Below are 19,684 nucleotides of genomic sequence, written 5' to 3'. Positions count from 1 at the left end.
CCATGGCTGGGGAACTTTTGAAAAAGACCTTTGTTCTAAAAGGAGCCATATGGGACAGGTGCTGGCGCCTATCCCTTGTTTGGTCTGTATATGATGCCTATGACTGGAGCAACCACCTTGTAATGTTGAGGTGAATGATTCCAAGATAAAGATGACCTGTTGTTAATGATGGAAAAAAAATGTTGGAAAGCACTTAGGTCTATTTTGAATGAACAAATCTTGAAGCATTTTCTGTCCTTTGTATAATGTGAACTAATAAATGGCCTCATTTTTAAGCTACTCATGCTACGGATTTTTCCTTCTGGCAGCCAAATGTAACCTGACAATTATTTTGCTGTTCCTGCTTTCACAAACTGGCTATTCACCAATTTTTATTTTTTCAGTGTTTTTGATTGGAGGATGCTTGGAAGATGGGGAAATAACATCAATATTTCATAACTATAATGCTCAGGCCAAAATCCCTTTTGCTGCTGCTAAGTCACTTCAGTCGTGTCCAACTCTGTGCAACCCCATAGACGAGAGCCCACCAGGCTTCCCCATCCTTGGAATTCTCCAGGCAAGAACACTGGAGTGGGTTGCCATTTCCTTCTCCAATGCAGGAAAGTGAAAAATGAAAGTGAAGTCTCTCAGTCGTGTCCGACCCTCAGGGACCCCATGGACTGCAGCCTACCAGGCTCCTCTGCCCATGGGATTTTCCAGGCAAGAGTACTAGAGTGGGGTGCCATTAGCATTAACATTTTTTTGTCATTAAAATAATGCTTGATGTTTCATACTTAAGAGTGAGATTTTCAGATTATATCTTAAAAACATACCCAAACTCATGATAAAATATGGGCAACAATGAATCAAAACATTCTGAACATGCTAAGTAAATTAATATTGGAAACAAAATAAAATACAATCAAAACAACAAAAAACCAAGCCTCCCTAAATAGTTGCAGACTATTGACTCTAATCGTGTTTACTAAAAGATTGACCAATCCTTTAGGAAACATCGGTTGGATTTGACTCGTAATTCAAATCAAGTCGTAATTCAAAGGAAGTCATAATTCTGGAGAGTTGCTCAATGTGAGATTCCTTAATGTTAGCTAATAGGCCAAATCATAACATTTATCTTTACTAAAAGATTGACCAATCCTTTAGGAAATATCGGTTGGATTTGACTCGTAATTCAAATCAAATTGTAATTCAAAGGAAGTCGTAATTCTGGAGAGTTGCTCAATGTGAGATTCCTTAATGTTAGCTAATAGGCCAAATCATAACATTTATCTTTATTTCAGAGTGTAACAATTTCACCGATAAAACAAGTTTCTATCTTTTGGATAATGAAATTGTTGTTAGGTATGATTTTATAAATCAGGGAAATTTCCTCTAGGAATGATATGTTAAAAAGCTGTTTATTATGGATGCCTAATTTCTTGTCAATTATAATACTATGAGAACTAAAACTTAAAAAAAAAAAAAATACCAGAGAAAAGAAATAGCAGTGCCAGGAGAAAAATGTGAATATCTCCATGCTAATGACCAAATAACATACAACATATGTAAACTAAATTTATTTTAAAAAATTTTAAAAAGAAATGAAAGGCAAGGTTACAGAATTATATATGGCTAGAGATAAAATACAAGGATAAGTATCTGAAATATGCTGGGTTTTTTTTTTTTTTTTTTTCCTTTTAATGAGGAATCAGAATCCCAGAAACTAATTTCCACCCCCAAGTATTTCATTTGCATATTGGCAGAGCTTCAACTCAAATACAGGAATTCTGACCAGCCCCCCAAAAGGGCAAATGCAAGCCTAAGAAAGACCCAAGTCAAGTATTAGTCCCTCAATCATGTCTGACTTTTTGCAATACTCTGGACTGTAGCCTGCTGGGATTCTCTGACCATGGAATTCTCCAGGCAATAAAACTGGAGTGGGTTGCCATTTCTTCTTCAGAGGATCTTCCCAACCCAGGGATTAAACCTGGGTCTCCTGTATTGCAAGCAGATTCTTTACCATCTGAGCCACCAGGGAAGCTGAAGTAAGACCCACTATTTTCACAAATATTTTCCTTTTCTCCCCCTGAAGTGAATTTCAGATTATTTACATTCTCTAGAAATTAGCAATTCATCAAATCATAGTAGGGGATTTTTAGTCTCTGTTCTGGACCAAAGTCCTATAAGTAAAGTCAGTCGAGAAACTCACCAATTATTATTATTTTTTAATTTTGTGTTTATATTTTTAAGAGGGAAAATAATCTCCCTCTAAATGGCAAGACGGAATATTAATTCTTATTAGTAGTTTAGAGAAAAGAGTGAGAGATCTGGATATGGATAAGGAAAATTGAGAAGAAATAAGAGAGAGCTAGTGAGTACAGAGATAAAGTTATGAATGTGCCTTTTAAGTTTCTTCAGTTGTGTTAGACACTTTGCAACCCTATGGACTGTAGCCCCCCAGGCTCCACTGTCTATTGGGATTCTCCAGGCAAGAACACTGGAGTGGGTTCCAATGCCCTCCTCTAGGGGATCTTCCCAATTCAGGGATTGAACCAGCATCTCTTGCATTGGCAGGTGGGTTCTTTACCACTAGTGCTACCTGGGAAGCCCTAAAGTTAAGAACAGGGGAAATGTATACATGTAAAAATATTTATGAAATTTGTAAGTCAATTCAAAAAGAGTAGTGAATATTTTACTATAAAATATAAAGAATAAAGGAAAGTGAAATAAAAATACATAATAAAAGAAATAATGTCAAAGATTTTCCAAATATAGTTGTCCATATCCACTAAAAACTCTTTAGGAACGAAGGTGGGAAGTTTCTCTGTCTAGATAAACTGTTAAATTTGCAAGATCAGGCTTCCCTGATGGTTGAGTGGTAGAGAATTCTCCTGCTAAAGCATGAGACATGGGTTCTATCACTGGTCTGGGAAGATCCCGCATGCCACAGAGCAATTGAGCCCCTGTGCCACAACTACTGAGAAATAGTTCTAGATTCTGTGCTCTAGACCCCGAGAAGCACAACTACTGAGCCCCTGTGCTACAGCTACTGAAGCCTGTGAGCCTAGAGCCTGTACTCTGCAACAGAGAAGCCAATGCAAGGAGAAGACCATGCACCACACCAAAGAATGGTCCCTGCTCCCTGCAACTTGAGAAAAGCCTGCCCAGCAATGAAAATCCAATAGCCAAAATATATAAAATTATAAACAATATTATAAGACATTTTGTCAAGAGAAGGAGGCATTCATTTCTTTGAATGAATTCATCTTTTCTCATCACAGGAACTCTTTTTTTTTTTTTTTTCTAATTTTATTTTATTTTTAAACTTTACATAATTGTATTAGTTTTGCCAAATATCAAAATGAATCCGCCACAGGTATACATGTGTTCCCCATCCCGAACCCTCCTCCCTCCTCCCTCCCCATACCATCCCTCTGGGTCGTCCCAGTGCACCAGCCCCAAGCATCCAGCATTGTGCATCGAACCTGGGCTGGCAACTCGTATCCTACATGATATTTTACATATTTCAATGCCACTCTCCCAAATCTTCCCACCCTCTCCCTCTCCCACAGAGTCCATAAGACTGTTCTATACATCAGTGTCTCTTTTGCTGTCTCGTACACCGGGTTATTGTTACCATCTTTCTAAATTCCATATATATGCGTTAGTATACTGTATTTATGTTTTTCCTTCTGGCTTACTTCACTCTGTATAATAGGCTCCAGTTTCATCCACCTCATTAGAACTGATTCAAATGTATTCTTTTTAATGGCTGAGTAATACTCCATTGTGTATATGTACCACTGCTTTCTTATCCATTCATCTGCTGATGGACATCTAGGTTGCTTCCATGTCCTGGCTATTATAAACGTGCTGCAATGAACATTGGGGTACACGTGTCTCTTTCCCTTCTGGTTTCCTCAGTGTGTATGCCCAGCAGTGGGATTGCTGGATCATAAGGCAGTTCTATTTCCAGTTTTTTAAGGAATCTCCACACTGTTCTCCATAGTGGCTGTACTAGTTTGCATTCCCACCAACAGTGTAAGAGGGTTCCCTTTTCTCCACACCCTCTCCAGCATTTATTATTTGTAGACTTTTGGATCGCAGCCATTCTGACTGGTGTGAAATGGTACCTCATAGTGGTTTTGATTTGCATTTCTCTGATAATGAGTGATGTTGAGCATCTTTTCATGTGTTTGTTAGCCATCTGTATGTCTTCTTTGGAGAAATGTCTATTTAGTTCTTTGGCCCATTTTTTGATTGGGTCATTTATTTTTCTGGAGTTGAGCTGTAGGAGTTGCTTGTATATTTTGGAGATTAGTTGTTTGTTGGTTGCTTCATTTGCTATTATTTTCTCCCATTCTGAAGGCTGTCTTTTCACCTTGCTAATAGTTTCCTTTGATGTGCAGAAGCTTTTAAGGTTAATTAGGTCCCATTTGTTTATTTTTGCTTTTATTTCCAATATTCTGGGAGGTGGGTCATAGAGGATCCTGCTGTGATGTATGTCGGAGAGTGTTTTGCCTATGTTCTCCTCTAGGAGTTTTATAGTTTCTGGTCTTACATTGAGATCTTTAATCCATTTTGAGTTTATTTTTGTGTTTGGTGTTAGAAAGTGGTCTAGTTTCATTCTTTTACAAGTGGTTGACCAGATTTCCCAGCACCACTTGTTAAAGAGATTGTCTTTAATCCATTGTATATTCTTGCCTCCTTTGTCAAAGATAAGGTGTCCATATGTGCGTGGATTTATCTCTGGGCTTTCTATTTTATTCCATTGATCAATATTTCTGTCTTTGTGCCAGTACCATACTGTCTTGATAACTGTGGCTTTGTAGTAGAGCCTGAAGTCAGTAGGTTGATTCCTCCAGTTCCATTCTTCTTTCTCAAGATCGCTTTGGCTATTCGAGGTTTTTTGTATTTCCATACAAATTGTGAAATTATTTGTTCTAGCTCTGTGAAGAATACTGTTGGTAGCTTGATAGGGATTGCATTGAATCTATAGATTGCTTTGGGTAGTATACTCGTTTTCACTATATTGATTCTTCCAATCCATGAACATGGTATATTTCTCCATCTATTAGTGTCCTCTTTGATTTCTTTCACTAGTGTTTTATAGTTTTCTATATATAGGTCTTTAGTTTCTTTAGGTAGATATATTCCTAAGTATTCTATTCTTTCCGTTGCAATGGTGAATGGAATTGTTTCCTTAATTTCTCTTTCTGTTTTCTCATTATTAATGTATAGGAATGCAAGGGATTTCTGTGTGTTGATTTTATATCCTGCAACTTTACTATAGTCATTGATTATTTCTAGTAATTTTCTGGTGGATTCTTTAGGGTTTTCTATGTAGAGGATCATGTCATCTGCAAATAGTGAGAGTTTTACTTCTTCTTTTCCAATTTGGATTCCTTTTATTTCTTTTTCTGCTCTGATTGCTGTGGCCAAAACTTCCAAAACTATGTTGAATAGTAATGGTGAAAGTGGGCACCCTTGTCTTGTTCCTGACTTTAGAGGAAATGCTTTCAATTTTTCACCATTGAGGATAATGTTTGCTGTGGGTTTGTCATATATAGCTTTTATTATGTTGAGGTATGTTCCTTCTATTCCTGCTTTCTGGAGAGTTTTTATCATAAATGGATGTTGAATTTTGTCAAAGGCTTTCTCTGCATCTATTGAGATAATCATATGGTTTTTATTTTTCAATTTGTTAATGTGGTGTATTACATTGATTGATTTGCGGATATTGAAGAATCCTTGCATCCCTGGGATAAAGCCCACTTGATCTCTTAATTTAATCAAGTTTGAAAGTGAAAGTCGCTCAGCTGTGCCTGACTCTTTGCAACCCCATGGACTGTATATTCTGGCCTGAATTCTCCAGGCCAGAATACTGAAGTGGGTAGCCTTTCCCTTCCCCAAGGGATCTTCCCAACCCAGCGATTAAACCCAGGTCTCCCGCATTGCAGACGGATTCTTTACCAGCTGAGCTACCAGGGAAGCCCAAGAATACCGAAATGGGTAGCCTATCCCTTCTCCAGCAGATCTTCCTGACCCAGGAATTGAACTGGGGTCTCCTGCATTGCAGGTGATTATTTACCAACTGAGCTATCAGGGAATCCCCCTAATCCAGTTTACTTAACAGCAAAGATCTTCATAGTATGCTGTTTTCATTTCTTTCCTTTAAGTGGGAATATAAATAAATAGATGGGATAAACAAAACATGGTATTATATGTCTAAACCAAACTGGAGATTTCTGAGAATTCAATTCTGCTCAACTACTAATGCCAGTAATTCCAAATGAAATGAAAAAATACAAAGAAATACAATGAATTTTGGTGTGAGAGAAGAAAGAACAGTTGTGAACATATTTACTATGTTTTTCTCTATTATCATTACTGTCCATAATAAGAAAGAAAATTATACAATAAGACCTTTGGCTACTTCTATTTTTTCTCCCATTTGTTTCTGCTTTTCTAGGCATTCATTATTTAGTAGGGTAAGAAAATGGTATTTCACCAAAACCAGATAAAGATGCCACAAAAAAGAAAATTACAGGCCAATATCACTGATGAACATAGATGCAAAAATCCTCAACAAAATTCTAGCAAACAGAATCCAACAACATATTAAAAACATCATACATCATGACCAAGAGGGCTTTATCACAGGGATGCAAGGATTCTTCAATATTTACAAATCAATGTGATACACCACATTAACAAATTAAAAGATAAAAACTATATGATTATCTCAATAGATGCAGAGAAAGCCTTTAACAAAATTCAACATCCATTTATGATAAAAGCCCTCCAGAAAACAGCCATAGAAGGAATATACCTCAACATAATAAAAGCCATGTATGAAAAACCCACAGCAAACATTATCCTCAGTGGTGAAAAATTGAAAGCATTTCCCCTAAATGCTTTCAGGAACAGGACAAGGGTACTCACTTTCACCACTACTGTTGAACATAGTTTTGGAAGTTTTAGCCACAGCAATCAGAGAAGAAAAAGAAATAAAAGGAATCCAGATTGGAAAATAAGAAGTAAAATTTTCACTGTTTGCAGATGACATGATCTTCTACATGGAAAACCCTAAAGAGAACACCAGAAAATTACTACAGCTAATCAATGAATACAGTAAAGTTATAGGATATAAAATTAATACAAAGAAATCCCTTGCATTCCTATACACTAACAATGAGAAAACAAAAAGAGAAATTAAGGAAACAATTCCATTCACCACTGCGACAAAAGGAATAAAATAATTAGGAATAAATCTACCTAAAGAAACAAAAGACCTATATATAGAAAACTATAAAACACTGGTGAAAGAAATCAAAGGTGACATAAATAGATGGAAAAATATACCATGTTAATGGATTGGAGAATCAATATAGTGAAAATGAGTATACTACCCAAAGCAATCTACATATTCAGTGCAATCCCTATCAAGCTACCAACAGTATTTTTCACAGAACTAGAACAAATCATTTCACAATTTGTATGGAAATACAAAAAAACCTCAAATAGCCAAAGCAATCTTGAGAAAGAAGACTTGAACTGGAGGAATCAACCTGCCTGACTTCATGCTATATTACAAAGCCACAGTCATCAAGACAGTATGGTACTGGCACAAAGACAGGAATTTAGATCAATGGAAATAAGAGAATGGAAATAAATAGAAATTAAAAGCCCAGAGATAAATCCATGAACCTATGGACACCTTATCTGTGACAAAGGAGGCAAGAATATACAATGGAGAAAACAATCTCTTTAACAAGTGGTGCTGGGAAAACTGATCAACCACCTGTGAAAGAATGAAACTAGAACACTTTCTAACACCATACACAAAAATAAACTCAAAACAGATTAAAGATCTAAATGCAAGACCAGAAACTACAAAACTTCTAGAGGAAAACATAGACAAAACACTCTCTGACATACATCACAGCAGGATCCTCTATGACCCACCCTCCAGAGTAAAGGAAATAAAAGCAAAAATAAACAAATGGAACCTAATTAAATTTAAAAGCTTTTGCACAATGAAAGAAACTATAAGCAAGATGAAAAGACAGCCTTCAGAATGGGAGAAAATAATAGCAAATTAAGCAACTGACAAAGAATTAATCTCAAAAATATACATGCAGCTCATGCAGATCAATACCAGAAAAATAAATGACCCAATAAAAAAAATGGGCCAAAGAATTAAATAGACATTTCTCCAAAGAAGATATATAGAAGGCTAACAAACATGAAAAGATGCTCAACATCACTCATTATGAGAGAAATACAAATTAAAACCACAATGAGGTACCATCTCACCTGGTCAGAATGGCTGCTATCAAAAAGTCTACAAACAATAAATGCTGGAGAGGATGTGGAGAAAAGGGAACCCTCTTACACTGTTGGTGCGAACGCAAACTCATATAGCCACTATGAAGAACAACACAGAGATTCCTTTAAAAATTGGAAGCAGAAATGCCATAGGACCCAGCAATCCCACTGCTGGGCATACACAAGGAGGAAATCAGAATTGAAAGAGACACGTGTACCCCAATGTTCATCGCAGCAGTTTAATAGCCAGGACATGGAAGCAACCTAGATATCCATCAGCAGATGAATGGATAAGAAAGCAGTGGTACATATACACAATGGAATATTACTCAGCTATTAAAAAAACACATTTGAATCCTTTCTAATGAGGTGGATGAAACTGGAGCCTATTATACAGAGTGAAGTAAGTCAGAAAGAAAATTACCAATACAGTATATTAATGCATATATATGGAATTTAGAAAGATGGTAACGATGACCCTATATGCGAGACAGCAAAAGAGATACGGATATAAAGAAAAGACTTTTGGACTCTGTGGGATAAGGCGAGGGTGAGATGATTTGAGAGAATAACATTGAAACATGTATATTACCATATGTGAAATAGATCACCAGTTCAAGTTCGATGCATGAAACAGGGCACCCAAAGCCGTTGCACTGGGACAACCCTGAGGGATGGAATGGGAAGGGAGGGGGGTTCAGGATGGGGGACACATGTACACCCATGACACATTCATGTCAATGTATGGCAATGGTGTAAAGTAATTAGCCTCCAACTAAAATAAATAAATTAGTTTAAAATAAAATAAAAAGAAAATGGTATTTCAGGGCCACTGTTTCTCTTATATGTCCATCCATCAATCTCTTGATTACATAATTAATCATAATTAATCTATTAATTAATTCTGAGTGTATTCATTGGAAGGACTGATGCTGAAGCTGAAACCCCGATACTTTGGCCACCTGATGTGAAGAACTGACTCATAGGAAAAGACCTTGATGCTGGGAAATATTGGAGGCAGAGGGAGAAGGGGACAACAGAGGATGAGATGGTTGGATGGCATCACTGACTCCATGGACATGAGTTTGAGCGAGCTCTGGGCGTTGCGGATGGACAGGGAAGCCTGGCGTATTGCAGTTCATGTGGTCGCAAAGAGTCAGACACTACTGAGTGACGGAACTGTAACATCTTAAGCAGGAGGTATATGTATTTTGGAAAGACACAGAAAGACAGTTGAGACCTTCCTAACAGGGTTTTAATTAAGACCTTGATTCATAGCTCATATAATTCAAGTTGATATTACCTTTTTTAAATTTTAAAGATGAATAGATAAAGTCTGCTTCCGCATTTCCTTTTAAAGTCTTGCAATCCTAGATTTTCTCTGCTCAGACAAATATATTGGACACTCCTCAACTATCTGCTTTTGATAGTATCAATTGTATTATAAGAAAAAGAAAGCAACATGTTAGTACATGTATGGGAATTTCCCACAAAATATTCTCATGCTATCACTTCCTTGAGGGAAAAAGAAGCAAAATTTACACTCAATATGCCCGAGGCTAGATATTTACAACATTTTGGTTTCAGATAAATGATCAGGTAACTTTGTGTCTGACTATGAAAGTGTTATGATTCCAAATATTAGCTAAAGTTTTATACTTAAGTACAATAAATATGTTAAACCAATAATGATCAATTTTCTCCCTCTTCAGTGAGTGCAACTGTGAGTGAAATAAATCTTAATGTGAAAAACCTGAGAATTTCTGATTGTGCTCTAGTGAAAACTCGTACTGCATCTGTTGGTGACTACACCCATGTGTTAAGATGACATCCTGAGTTCAACGTTCTGAATCATCATTGTAAAGGAACGGGGGGGCTCCAGGCAGCTGAGTCACATTCTTCCAGGAACCATTAACACGTTGATCTTCAGCATTTCCATTCAGACTAAAATGTCAGACCTATGAAAGAATGAACTATGGACTCAAGAGAATGAAAGGAAACTGTTGCCACTTCATTTTTTTATTTATAGCATCCTATAAAGAGTTGTGTTTTCTCTTGGTTCCTCACATTGAATGTTCATTATTTTATATTTTTATAAAAATCAGCTAGTTTCTCTAAATTGCCATTCCATTTTCCCCTATCCAAATTCTACCAACACATAACCAGGAATCCGATTGTATGCTCTTGTTAAAAGGCTAGTTAATTTCACTGATTGCAATTTTCTTGCAATGAAGACCAGAGTTTTAATTTTGTACTACATTACTTTCAATACTAATAATTAGGTTGATTTATAAATGACTAAAATTTATCACACTGTACACATTTTTTTTTAATCCTGCAAAAGATCTAATATATAAAAAGTATATAGTTAGGATTTTCATGGTGGTGTAGTGAATAAGGATCCTGCTGCCAGTGCTGGGGACACAGGTTCAATCCCTGGGCGGTAGAGACCCTATGTGCTGCAGAGCAACTAAGCTTGAGTACCACAGCTACTGTGCCTTTGCTCTACAGCTCACATGCCCTACAGCCAGCAAGTCAAAACTACTAAACCGGTGTGCTGCAACTACTAAAGCCTGTGCTCCACTAAAAGAAAAGCCACTGCAATGAGAAGCCCATGCACCACTATCAGAGAATAGCCCCCACCCTCCTCAACTAGACAAAGCCTGCATGCAGCAATGAAGACCCAGTGCAGCCACAAACAAACAAACACAGCAGTGTACTGGTCAAAAAAACATTAAAAGAAGTATACAGTTAATGCTCAGCTTGGAAGATGTTAAAAATTGATTCTGCTTATTCAAGTGTAATTTTGAATTGTAATTGATGCTTTTGAACTGTGGTGTTGGAGAAGACTCTTGAGAGTCCCTTGGGACTGCAAGGAGATCCAACCAGTCCATCCTAAAGGAAATCAATCCTGAATATTCATTGGAAGGCCTGATGCTTAAGTTGAAGCTCCAGTACTTTGGCCACCTGATGCGAAGAACTGATTCATTTGAAAAGACCCTGATCCTGGGAAAGACTGAATGCAGGAAGAGAAGAGGATTACCGAGGGTGAGATGGGTGGATGGTATCACTGGACTTGATGGACATGAGTTTGAGCAAGTTCCAGGAGTTGGTGTTGGACAGGGATGCCTGGCATGCTGCAGTCCATGGGGTAGCAAAGAGTTGGACATGACTGAGAGACTGATTCAATGGTAATGATAGAAGTGAGGCTTTAAATTTAATCTCCTCCTAGGCTTTTCATAAAAGATCTTTTCTCAAAAGTTTCTTACCCAGAGGATAACTTAGGCATCTCTCCCCCACCCTTATTCATCCTATGCCAAGTTTATCTGCCTTTGAAATCTTTATCTTGCCTTCTTCAGGATATATTATTACTTGACACTCTTTTTGATCCTAATGCTATTACTGGTTTCCTTGAATATTATCATGTTCAGATACAATTTTCATGGTTATGTGTAAGATCCTAAGGAACAAATACACACATGGCTCAGATATTTTTCTCACACATTTTTGAGGACCATTCATGAATGCTCATTCACTCATATCTTTTCAGATGAAGCTTCTATTCAGAAGGATAGGTGTCACTTGTATCTCTTCGTCCTCTGAATAAGGAGACAGTAATATGGAATGCAGGGAAGAGGGGATGGGAGACCAAGGTTGACATAGTAGTGGCAGGCAATCACTGGTATCTAAGGAAACTTTTACTTTCTTTAGGGCTGTAATTAATAAATTTAAATAGATTTAAAGGAATTTCAGCCAAAGTTTACCACGAATAGAAAAAAGAACCCTCTCTTGCCATGTGAATTGAGGCTAATTTAAATTCTCTCTAGTTAAACACTTTTCTTCCACTGGCATATTTTTCAGCAATTCCTTAAGAGAAAAACATATAAAATCTGAAACTTGAAAAGAAATTATTGCCACTGAAAGGAGAGCTTGAGTGTTTCTACTGCTTATTGCTTATCTCTTCATTTTTATAAACCTGCATTACTGCCTGGATGTACATGCCATAATGATTGCTTTATTGTGTACCTGTTTCCTTTCCTCATAGACAGAATAACTATGTCAAAAGAGACCCAAAACCAATAAGATGCATAGAAACTTGAATAATGTTCACACTGTTAATAATTATAAAAACAAATTCTAATGCTAAATATACTTTGTTTGCAATGTTTGCCATTTGGGATTATCTTTTTATCTCAATTTGTATATATAATTAAGCAAGTAATACTTGAAACTAAGTTTCCTTTCATAAAAAGAAAAAAGTTTTAATTTGTGCTGTCAATGAACTTTCCAAACTTTCAATATGTACACATATCCAGGAATCAGGGGAGGAAAGATAATTGTGAGAAATTGTGATAGGAAACTATCAGTAAAGCCACTCTTAAATTCATTACAAAACTCTTGAAGCTCTAGGTAAATAACACTCAGCACTCAACTTTGGAAATACTTGTTGAACAAGTGACAATTTGATTGGTTTTAAGCTAGTAGGATTAATTTATCATCTAAAATAAGAGAGTAAAATATTAGCCACCCAAATAGCTACTGTTATCAGAAAATCATAATGAAACAAACTGTTTATCTGAGATGAAATAATTAATTTTTAGAAATAGTGAATTTATTCATTATATAAATATGTAAATATATTTACTCATTTAGCATAGTTACTAAGATATAGCAAGCAAAAAATATTTACCTTATCCAGGACAATCAATGAATTACAGTTTACATGCTCTTAATATATGTCTATTTATGTTTGTTTTTAGTTTTTTAGAGTATTAATAAATTTAAAAATAAAATGCTCTTCCACACTGCACAGCAAAAGAAATCATGAACAAAATGGAAAGATAACCCACATAATGGGAGAAAATATTTACAAATGATATGACCATGAAGGGATCAATCTTCAAAATAGACAAATGGCTCATTCAGCTCAATATAAAAAAGAGCTCATATATATGTATGTGTATATATATATATATATATATATATATATATGAGCTCATGCAGCTCAATATAAAAAAATACAGCCCAATCAGAAAATATAAATAGACATTTCTCCAAGGAAGATGGACAAAAAGCACAGGAAAAAATGCTCAATATTAATTACTAGAGAAAAACAAATCAAAGCTACAATGAGGTATGACTTCATGTCAGTCAGAACAGCCATCAAAAATATCTACAAACAATAAATGCTGGAGAGGGTGGGGAACCCTCCTATAGTGCTGATGGGAATGTAAACTGGTATAGCCACTATGGAAAACAGTATAGAGGTTCCTTGGAAAACTAAAAATAGAGATACCATATGATCCAGCAATCCCACTCCTAGGCATTTATCTGGAGGAAACTATAATTTGAAAAGATACATCTGCTCCAATGTTCACTGCAGTACTATTTACAATAGCCAGGATGTGGAAGCAATCTAAATGTCCCTCGACAGATGAATGGATAAAGATGTGGTACACATATATAACGCAATATTAGTCATAACAAATAATGAAATGCTACCATTTGCAGCAACATGGTTGGGCCTAGAGATTATCATGCTAAGTGAAGTAAGTCACAGAAAGAAAAATATCATATGATATCACTTATATGTGGAATCTAAAAAACTGATACAACTAATTTACAAAACAGAAACAGACTTACAGACTTAGAAAACAAATTTTTGTTTACCAAAAGGGAAAGTTCGGGGGGAGAGATAAAATTAAGAGGTTGGGATTAACATATACACTCTACTATATATCTTCCCAGGTGGCTTAAATTGTAAAGAATCTACCTGCCAATGCAGGAGCCACAGAAGATGCAGATTTGATCCGTGGGTTGGGAGCATCCCCTGGAGGAGGAAATGGCAACCCACTACAGTATCCCTGCCTGGGAAATCCCATGGACAGAGAAGCCTTGTGGGCTATAGTCCATGGGGTTGCAAAGAATCAGACATGACTGAGCACGGACACTCACTTAGTATATATATATATAAAATAGAAAACAGATAATCAACAAGAACCTATTCTACAGCACAAGTAACTCTACTCAATACTCTGTAATAACCTATATAGGATAAGAATCTGGAAAAGAATAGATATATGTATAACTGATTCACTTTTTTGTATACCTTAAACATAACTTTATAAATCAACTATATGCCAATATAAAGTAAAAATTTAAAGAAAAGTAGTTCTTCCACTTTCAGCTATAATGGATTAACATTGGATTTATTCTCCCATCTGCTGCTGCTGCTGCTGCACTGCTTCAGTCGTGTCTGACTCTGTGCGACCCCATAGAGGGCAGCCCACCAGGCTCCCCCGTCCCTGGGATTCTCCAGGCAAGAACACTGGAGTGGGTTGCCATTTCCTTCTCCAATGCATGAAAGTGAAAAGTGAAAGTGAAGTCGCTCAGTTGTGTCCAACTCTTAGCAACCCCTGGACTGCAGACTACCAGTCTCCTCTGTCCATGGGATTTTCCAGGCAAAGAGTACTGGAGAGGGATGCCATTGCCTTCTCCATTCTCCCACCTGAAACAACTTAAAAAAATTAAACAGTCAAAATGTATTAAATAATATTTGAGCTAATTAAATACTGGTAAGTGAAGAGCAGTAATCCCATAAGGATGGGAAACAAGATTTCAGCCCTACATTCTGATCTGCTCCAGCACGCTGACTGAAGGGAATTTCTACATTCAAAGACAGGAAGAGGAGGCTCTGGAATTGCCCAGTGGTCTCCCTGAGTTTAGTAGAAAGCATATTCTCTGGAGGGGCCACAGTGGCTAGAGTATTCATGGCAGAGTAACAGAGTAGAGAGCTATACAGGAAGAGAGACCCAGAAATCTTCAGATGGCCTCAACTCTTCAGCTTTATATCTATTACTGAACACATGAGAGAATATCACTTAAATCTGGGTAAAGAACCACCTTAATGAGTTAAAGGGGAATAACACTTAAAACACATGTAAAGCTGCAAATATTTCTTGTCCCTAAATTTCAAAAACCTCTTCATGGTGCACTGAGTAGTCAGAAAGGTTTTTTTTTTTTTTTTCCTCAGCACTGGGAGAAAATTAACCATAGAGTAAACATTTTTCTGACTCTGCTTAACAAAGCTTGACAGTGAGATAACAAAAAACCAGACTGTTTGCAAATAGTTAAACAGTAACTCAAAACAAAACTAAATATTATTTACTGGTAGACAGCATATGCAGCACTTAAGAAGATAATATTCACAATATTAGCCATTCAAATAAAAATTACAAGACATACAAACAACAGTAAAATATAATTAGAAGGCTCAAAATGACACAGAAAATAGAATTAACAGACAAGAATATTTAAACTAAAATTTTAGTTACACTCATATGTTCAAGAAACTAAAGAAAATATTGAGTGTGTTAAATAGAGAAAGAAGATAGAGACTCAAACTGAATTTCCACAGATGAAAACAATATTTGAGATGAAAAATACACTGGAAGGGACTATAAACACATTGGACGTAGAAGAAAAGACAAGTAAATCTGAAGACATAATGATAGAAACTATGTATATTGAAAAACAGGAAAAAAAAACCAAAATATTATTTTTCTTGTACTCATTTTTCAATTTTAAGTATTTTTAAGTGTACAACTTCATGGCACTAATTACACCTATATGTTTTTGCAGTCATCACCTCAAGCAGAAACTCTGTATCCATTAAGTAATAACCTACCATTCATTCCTTCCTCCAGACTCTGTTAACCTCAATTCTACTTTTTTTTTTCTATGAATTTGCCTACTGTAGATAAATTCCTTGTAAGTAGAATTATACATCATTTGTTCTTTTTTTATGTCTGGCTTATTTCACTTAGTATAATGATTTCAAATTCATTACCATAGCATGAATCAGAAGTTCATTCATTTTACAGTCCTGTATATTTAAAATCAGTTGCACATAAAAGAGTCAGTAGAGTGTTAGTTGCTTAGTTGTATCTGACTCTGAGACGCCACGGACTATAGACTGCCAATCTCTTCTGTCCATGGAATTCTCCAGGCAAGAACACTAGAGTGGGTTGCCATTTCCTTCTCCAGGGGATCTTCCTGACCCAGAGGTTGAACACAAGTCTCCTGCATTGCAGGTGGATTCTTTACCATCTGAGCCACCATATGATATTTTAATATAAACATTTTGCTTTATTTCCTGGGATACTCTGAAGGTTATGTGTAAAAGAACTTTAAAAATATTACCAGTATTTTACAACAAACACCACTATTCTGGAGACTCACCCAATTTCTGCTATTTATTCCATTTCATGACCCAGATAACCACAATGGTGTGATCACTCACCTAGATCCAGACATCCTGGAATGTGAAGTCAAGTGGGCCTTAGGAAACATCACTATGAACAAAGCTAGTGGATGTGATGGAATTCCAGTTGAGCTATTTCAAATCCTAAAAGACGATGTTGTGAAAGTGCTACACTCAATATGCCAGCAAATTTGGAAAACTCATCAGTGGCTACAGGACTGGAAAAGGTTAATTTTCATTCCACTCCCAAAGAAAGGCAATGCTAAAGAATGCTCAAACTACCGCACAATTGCACTCATCTAACATGCTAGTAAAGTAATGCTCAAAATTCTCCAAGCCAGGCTTCCGCAATACGTGAACCGTGAGCTTCCAGATGTTCAAGCTGGTTTTAGAAAAGGCAGAGGAACCAGAGATCAAATTGCCAACATATTCTGGATCATCCAAAAAGCAAGAGAGTTCCAGAAAAATATCTATTTCTGCTTTATTGACAATGTCAAAGCCTTTGACTGTGTGGATCACAATAAACTGTGGAAAATTCTGAAAGAGATGGGCATATCGGACCACCTGACCTGCCTCTTGAGAAATCTGTATGCAGGTCAGGAAGCAACAATTAAAACTGGACGTGGAACAACAGACTGGTTCCAAATAGGAAAAGGAGTATGTCAAGGCTGTATATTGTCACCCTGTTTATTTAACTTATATCAGAGTACATCATGAGAAACGCTGGACTGGAAGAAGCACAATCTGGAATCAAGATTGCCGGGAGAAATATCAATAACCTCAGACATGCAGGTCACAGCACCCTTATGGCAGAAAGTGAAGAACTACAGAGCCTCTTGATGAAAGTGAAAGAGGAGAGTGAAAAGGTTGGCTTAAAGCTCAACATAAAGAAAACTAAGATCATGGCATCTGGTCCCATCACTTCATGGCAAATAGATAGGGAAACAGTGGGAACAGTGGCAGACTTTATTTTTTGGGGCTCCAAAATCACTGCAGATGGTGATTGCAGCCATGAAATTAAAAGATGCTTGCTCCTTGGAAGGAAAGTTATGACCAACCTAGATTAAGCAGAGGCATTACTTTGCCAACAAAGGTCTGTCTAGTCAAGACTATGGTTTTTCCAGTGGTCATGTATGGATATGAGAGTTGGACTATAAAGAAAGCTGAAGGCCAAAGAATTGATGCTTTTGAACTGTGGTGTTGGAGAAGACTCCTGAGACTCCCTTGGACTGCAAGGAGATCCAACCAGTCCATCCTAAAGGAGATCAGTCCTGGGTATTCATTGGAAGGACTGATGTTAAAGCTGAAACTCCAATACTTTGGCCACCTGATGCGAAGAGCTAACTCATTGGAAAAGACCCTGATGCTGGGAAAGATTGAGGGCAGGAGGCAAGGGGACAACAGATGATGAGATGGTTTGATGGCATCACCAACTCGATGGACATGGGTTTGGGTGGACTCCGGGAGTTGGTGATGGACAGGGAGGCCTGGTGTGCTGCAGTTCATGGGGTCACAAAGAGTTGGACATGACTGAGCAACTGAACTGAACTGAACTGATTCCATTTATAAGCCTTGCAAAGTAAAGAATGAGGTGTTACTTAAAAATAGGTTTTTATAGTATTCAAGGATGGGATAGATGTTGGTGAGAAACATGAGTAGGAGAGAGAAAATGAGGTTAACAGCAGTGTGGTGGCAGCACTGAGGGTGTGGTACAGAAGGGGATCAATGGTAGTCTATGCTTAGCAATAAAAACACCATCATGCTATATTATCATGATATATTATATCATATCATATCATGCTATACTAATGGGTACTTCCACATTCCTGATGTTGAAATAACCCAATAAATAACATGAAATATTTATTCAGTCCAGAGAGAACTGTCTCCCCAGGACTAGTGGTCTACCAGATAGAAAAACTTGGGATAGAAATATTGCAGCATTGGGACTTCTTCTATGGAACATGGACCTCTTTTGTTTTTAAAATAATTTAAAAATTTTGTTGTTCCAACTAAGGAAAGAACATAGAATCCCAAAGGAAGGCCAGGAGAGATGAATATAGCAGATTTGACATGCATCCAATGTTTTTCTTATTGGTTTTGAAAAGAAGAAAAGTAGAAATGACTAGAGTGCCCTCAGCCTATTGGTAGCTGAATCCTAGGTTCTGGTTCTACAAAGCATCTGCTACTTGGAGAAGTGAAGACAGGGAGAAAAGAGTAATAGGAGGACTGGGCTCACAGAGATGATACATCACTCTAAGAAAGCACTCATTGAGGGTTACAGAGGCCCAGGAGAGGTAGTCTAGCAGAAAGAGCACTCTCTGGAATAGCTTGAATTCTTTCTTCATTTTGGTGAGACTTAATATGCAGAAATAGGACTTCAATAGTCATCTCAAGTCTAGAATTCAGGTTTCTCCAAATGCACATGGTAAGAATCAGAAATCATTATAGTACTGGAATATTTCTATAAAAACATAACACATTTAAAAGTTTACTTTTTTAAAGACAACTCTGCAAATTTAATTAGCAGAGTTAAATGTTTTAGATGGTAAACAAAAAAAGGGTGGCTGAAGACAGCCTTTATTGAGAAAAGATGATTTGGTCTGCAGTACAGTTCTTAGACCTGGTCTACTAGCAAAGATAAGCTGATACAATTAACTAATTTTTAATCAATATTATCATTGAATTTGTTCAATTTATACCAACAAACAAGATTTTTTTGAAAACTCTATCCTGAGTACCTTCCTTTCCTTTTCATATTATCTCTCCTCCCCCACCCCACCTTTTGTGGGCAACAATGCTTATTTTCATTTTTTTCTTCTATTAAGTAGAGATGTCAGTTGAAATCTGTATTAAGAGTTTGTGACACTCAATTTAATAAACCAACCATTCCTAAAGAATCTATAGTACATCTGCTGTTTGGTTAGATTGCTAGGTGTTCTGGGAATTCATAAAGCCTTTTCATCTTGGCTTTTTTTCCTCTAGTAGTTTGTCATCTGTCCAATTATGTTTTGAATTTGAATAGTGTAAATAACTAAGATCAGGTAATTAATTCTTAGGAAGAAGCAAATTAGTTTTATGAAAACTATAGTTTGATACAAAACAATTTTC

The 19,684-nt window shown here is 36.7% G+C and overlaps 1 protein-coding gene across 2 annotated transcripts in view; it reads right to left on the bottom strand.

Moving 5' to 3' along the window:
* TFPI (tissue factor pathway inhibitor) overlaps positions 1–19,684 on the bottom strand; it is a 97,491-nt gene that overhangs the window by 75,733 nt on the left and 2,074 nt on the right. The window lies entirely within an intron of this gene.

Source organism: Bos indicus x Bos taurus, chromosome 2, assembly GCF_003369695.1.
Source record: "Bos indicus x Bos taurus breed Angus x Brahman F1 hybrid chromosome 2, Bos_hybrid_MaternalHap_v2.0, whole genome shotgun sequence".
Classification (NCBI taxonomy): Eukaryota; Metazoa; Chordata; class Mammalia; order Artiodactyla; family Bovidae; genus Bos; species Bos indicus x Bos taurus.
This window is presented reverse-complemented; position numbering and strand designations above follow the sequence as displayed.